The 5,833-nt window shown below is 36.7% G+C and overlaps 1 pseudogene; it reads left to right on the top strand.

Annotated features, from left to right (window-relative positions):
- The first annotated feature begins 3,668 nt into the window (after positions 1-3,668).
- LOC110213852 (elongation factor 1-delta pseudogene) lies at positions 3,669-4,599 on the top strand (annotated as a pseudogene).
- The last annotated feature ends 1,234 nt before the right edge of the window (positions 4,600-5,833 follow it).

The raw sequence follows: 5,833 nt of genomic DNA, 5'->3' as shown, positions 1-5,833 counted from the left end.
CCTGTAGTGTTTTGCAGCCTGCTTGCACTTACCAGGTTCTTTTCCATTGCCTTCTGGATGATTTTGGTTCTTCAGCTCTTATAAAATACTTCCAGCCATACAACAATTGGTGTTAAAAAACAAAAACATTTTAAAAAAACTGTTGCAAAGAGAAACTTGGGAAGATTTAAAAAAGCTTTATAATTTCTCAAAAAACAATAATGCCCATTGTCACAGAAAAAATCAAACTTTTACAGGCTTATGCTTATACATGTAAAAGAATGTTAATGTTAAAAAGATTGGCCTATATTTTAGAGAAGAGCTTAGGGTCATTCAAAATGCTGTACATTTCTTATTGAAATCCAGATCCAGTTCATTGTCCATACACAGCACCTATAAAAGATAGATGCACTGATGGACCCAGTGGATAGGCCATCCATCCGACTACATAGAGACAATGAGCATTGTTCATCAATTTGTCTTTTCCCATGTAGACAATTAAGCCAAATTCTTTGGAGTGATTATGTATCTTATTTAAGCCTAGATGCAATCAGGACAATGGTACTTCAGTAATAGGAAATTTCTCTTCCATTTAGGCTCTGTATTGAAAAATCACCAACAGCAACAAACACCATTGTTCATCATGGATCTGTTTCCCTGTTTTATTCCTTTTCTTTACATCAATACTCAGTGAACCTTCTAAAAGAATTATCTCTGTTGTTTTATCTTTAAAAGCAAATGGTACATGGACCTTTGCATGGCAGAATCCTTGTTGGAGGAAAGCCCTTACAGAAACCCTGTGCTCTACCAAATAAAATTCCTTTTGTAGACCCATAACTAGACTAAGGTCTCTGTGCTGTCATCATATGTCAAGCTGGTGGGCTGTACAATAAACTGGGTTTATAATATGGAGATATATTTTATTTTTGTTCTGCTTATCTTTTCTGAAAGGTTGGGAAATAGTTTTATTGCCATGCTCATAGAAGACAGAAACTGGATTTAACTGTTTTTCCCCATTTGGGAACTAATTCAGAAGTGATAAATGATTCATAGCTTAAAATATGAGAAAACACTTCCAGACACAATCCTCACCAATTATGTGATGAAATCATTCCAGGGCTGGGAAATGTCATCCTTTGCACATATTAGAGCTTCTTTTCTGATAATCACACATACAAATTTGTATACAAATATATGTATATGTATGTGAATATGCATACATGTATATATTTAATCAATGTTTTATGTATTGAGAAACCAGAATGACATCTGTTTAAAGCTTGTCCAAAAGAAATATAGATGTCTTTTGTATTAGAAAAACTTGGGAGCAAAATATACATTTAGTGTATTTGATAACGATAAAACCATATTATATATACAAATATATCCATGTATATCTATGCAAACACAAATATATATATGTATATGGACATGTATGTGTTCTACTGAAAAATTCAACATGGCTAAAGTCTAAATGAAGAAAAGGTCCTCTAAGTCAATTCACCTATATTCTATATTTGAGAGGTTGCTGCTAAACATATATTTTAATAAAAAAAATTGTTATGATAATGAGTTAATATTACCAAGAGAAACTTTCCTCTCAATTTAAAGACAATGGATCACACACACACACAAAATGTTCACATAAACTTTTTCCAAGTTGGAAGTTGGAAAAGAGAAGACAAAATTATATAATTCAGCTTGTGTTGTAACCTTGAATTTTCTGTTTGCCAAGACAAATCACTAATATTTAGAAATTCCTTGTATCAAAACAAAAACATTATTTTAAATTACATTTTGCTTCCTGTCTGATAGTAGTGAGTAACAAGAGGTATTCATTTGACCTGCTGAAAAATAATATATTTATTCTTCCTAGATTTCTGAACATTAGGTCCAATTGCCATAAAGTTTAGAACAAGAATGGCTTTCGTTCATAAGTTCATGGGGAAGATGTCTGCATTTTAAAAACACTAAGAAATATCACACTGTTCTGAAAAGCTAATGATGCTTAAAATAAATAGTTAATAATCAATATTATGGAAACTCCAGAAGTCTTTGCTGAGTACTGTGAAGAAAGAACAACAGAAATGTTCCCATCATTCATGATGGGTAATCTAAATATTTTTATACTTGACTTGCTGTGTGATTTTTTTCAAACAATTAAAACCTTACATGTCACATGACATTGCATGACATTCATTGTTTATATTTTGGAGACTAAAAATTTTTTAATATAGTTTTTAGTTACTTAATGCTCTAAATCCTCAGTGATCATGCCAAAAAGTATATAATTGTTTCGACTGCACGATGTACATAACATGTATCCTTCATATCAAACTAGAAGTATAAACACATTCTAACAATTTCAGTTGTTGTAGAATACTCATTCATTCAACAATTATTTATTAAGTAGCAAAGTGGCATTGTGAATAGAGTGCAGGACATGGAGTCAGGAAGATGAATTCAAATCCAGCCTCAGACATTTATTAGCTCTGTGATCCTGGGGAAGACACTTCACTTCTCTCAGCCTCAGTTTCCTTGTTTATAAAATGGGGACAACAACAGCACCTATATCACAGAATTGTGAGGATTAAATAAGATAACATATACAAAATGCTTTGCACAATACAAATGTTAGTGATTTTATTTTAACAAGTTTTATTTATCTACTAAAAACCAATAATTATTCTCAGTACTGAAGATAGAGAGTCAAAAATTAAATATATATAATATATATAATCTATTCATATCTATACATATATCTATTGATATGTAAAGAGAAAGATCTATATATGCATATATCTATATATAGTCATATATACAGAAATAGACATAGATATAGCTATAGATGTAGATATAGATATAGATGTAGATATAGATATAGATAGATAGATAGATAGATAGATAGATAGATAGATAGATAGATAGATATGTTGTTCTTCTGATAGAACATAAGTGCCCTGAAGTAAGACAGGGCATAAAAGATGCCTTTTTAGAGAACCTTTAACATGGCCTTTTGCTATACCAAATCAAATGCTGTTTTATTCTGTTGTTGTTGTTGAACTGTTTCAATTATGTCCTCTTTATGATTCCATTTGGAGTTTTCTTAACGAAGATACTGGAGTGGTTTGCTATGCTTCTCCAGCTCATTTTACAGATGAGGAAACTGAGGCAAATAGGATTAAATGACTTGCCCAGGGTCACAAAGTGTCTGAGTGTCTGAGGCCAGATTTGAACTCAGGAAGATGAGTCTTCCTGACTCCAGGCCCGACACTCTATCCACTGCACCACATAGCTGCCCCTATTTTATAGTCAAATAATAATCAGCGTGTTCCCTATATTTTTCAAACGTGTAATTCTAAAGACATGGTCAGATGTAGAATAGCAAGCATTTGTGAAAGCCTACCTATTCCCTTCTCATACTTTCATTGACTCTTATAAAATTTTTATTGAATTGTGAAAGTATATAAATAAGCCAGTAATTACCGACATTGTCTCAGATATGTTGTACGGGGGGAACGGGGGGGGATTTTTCTAGGCCAGGTCAGAACAAAGGCCATGAAGCATATTCCATCTCAGAGAGAGGTTGTGCAACAAAAGCAATGAGAAGTTCCAGACCACCCTTTCCCCACCGCTTCCAGCCAGATCAGCTTTGGGACTAACCTTTTGCTGCTGCCCTCCCTTCTCACGGAGTGAAGATGTCAACCAGCTTCCTAGTGCATGAGAAGATCTGGTTTGACAAATTCAAGTACGATGACGCAGAGAGAAAGTTCTATGAGCAGATGAATGGTCCTGTGCCAGTCCCTTCCCAACAGAACAGCACCAGTGTGATCCTCTGTGACATTGCCAGAGCCAGGGAGAATATCCAGAAATCGCTGGCTGGAAGCACAAACATCAGCTCTTCCAGTGGTCCTAGTGGGGACCACGGTGAGCTGGTCACCAGGATTTCCAATCTAGAGGCAGAGAACCAGAGCCTTCGGAGTGTGATTCAGGACCTACAGCTCATCATCTCCAAGTTTGAAATCCAGCTGTGTACCCTGGAGAAATGCTCCCATTCCCACTGCTCTCTGGCTCCTCAGACTCACATGCATCCCCTGTGCAGAAGGTGGACCCACCCACCACATCACCTGCTAAGAAGGCGGCCACCCCAGCAGAGGGACGATGAGGAAGATGATGATATTGACTTGTTTGGTAGCGATGATGAGGAGGAAGACAAGGAAGCAGCCGGCTTCAGGAGGAACGGCTTCAGCAGTATGCAGAGAAGAAGGCCAAGAAACCAGGGCTGATTACAAAGTCTTCCATATTCCTAGATGTCAAGCCTTGGGATGACAAAACAGACATAGCAAAGTTGAAGGAGTGTGTCCTCTCCATCCAGCTGGACAGACTGGTCTGGGGAGGCTCCAAACTGGTGCCTGTGGGCTATGGCATTCGGAAGCTGCAGATCCAGTGTGTGGTAGAGGATGACAAGGTGGGCACAGACATCCCAAAGGAGTAGATCACCAAGTTCGAAGTTATGTGCAGAGCACTGACATCACTGCTTTCAATAAGCTCTAAAAGGCCCCTGAATGTGTGTGAATCTGTAACCAAAATAAAGGCTGAGATTTGAGGTGAAAAAAAAAAGTTCCAGACCCATACTAGAACACCACAACTTCATGCCGGGTGTGGGAACAGACACCAACTGGTGACTTTGTCACCCACTACTCAGTTCTGTGTCACCACTTCAGGTCAGCCTGAAGAAGGGACCTAAATCCAGTAGTGGCATTCTGGCTTTTAGAGCCCTTGCAATTCAGAAGCAAGTAGCACTGTTACTTGGCCAGTTTGAAGCTTGAATAAAAATAAACATGCAGGAACCTGCCAAGTAGAAGCCAACAGTTTTGCCTCTCTCTCTCATCTGGATGAAAGCAGCTGAGCCTAGCAACAATCTCCTATTGCTCAGACCCAAACCCAGGTCAGGAACTTATAAGGCCCAAACTAAAGGATACAATCAGATTTTGTGTTGTATCAGACCACTGAAGGCTTGTAGGACCTCATCATGAGATCTTAGAACAACACAACAGTTAATAACCCAAGAAAGCAGCAAGAAGTGCAGAGACCAACCCTAATATTAAGTCTGAAGTCAGGAAACAAGCTGCAAGAATGAGCAAACAAAAAAAGAATCTCAATGTAAAAAGCTATTATGGTGACAGAGTCACTGAAGACACAAACCCAGAAGAGATAACTTTACAATGTCTACAAGCTAAGTCTCAAAAAAAAAAACATGTATCTTGGTCACAAATTAAACTAGATTTCCTGGGAAAAGAGGAAGCAAGAGGTTTTAAAAGGAGTTTAAAATTTTTAATAAAGGAAATGAGAGCACTAGAGGAAAAAATTGGAAAAGAAATGAGAGCTATGGAAGAAAGAATTGGAAAGGGAACAGTTTAGCACAAGAGAGACAAAACCTTGCCAGAGCAACAAACTCCCTGATAGATTGAATAGAAGCCAATGACTGCATGAGACAACAAGAAATGTTAAAAACAAAGCCAAAAGGCTGAAAAATAGAAGTAAATACAAAAACATTTGACTGGGGGGAAAAAAAAAGATTGTGAAGAAAAAAATTTAAAGAACTAAGACATATTTGAAGAAATCTTAAAAGAAAACTGCCCTATAATATCCTATAATAAAGTAAAAATAGAATCTTCTGATCACCTCCTGAAAAGAATGCTCACAATAAAAACTCCCAGGAACATTATAGCCAAAATCCAGAGCTTCCAAGTTAAAACAAACAAACAAACAAACAAAACAGAACTACAAGCCACTATAGAGAAGGAATTTAAATACCAATAACCCACAGTCAGGATCACATATGAGTTAGTGG

This window comes from Phascolarctos cinereus, unplaced genomic scaffold (assembly GCF_003287225.1).
Source record: "Phascolarctos cinereus isolate Bilbo 61053 unplaced genomic scaffold, phaCin_HiC Scaffold_1;HRSCAF=81, whole genome shotgun sequence".
In the NCBI taxonomy this organism is placed as follows: domain Eukaryota; kingdom Metazoa; phylum Chordata; class Mammalia; order Diprotodontia; family Phascolarctidae; genus Phascolarctos; species Phascolarctos cinereus.
The sequence above is the reverse complement of the archived record's forward strand: the minus strand, read 5'-3'. Positions and strand labels throughout refer to the sequence as shown.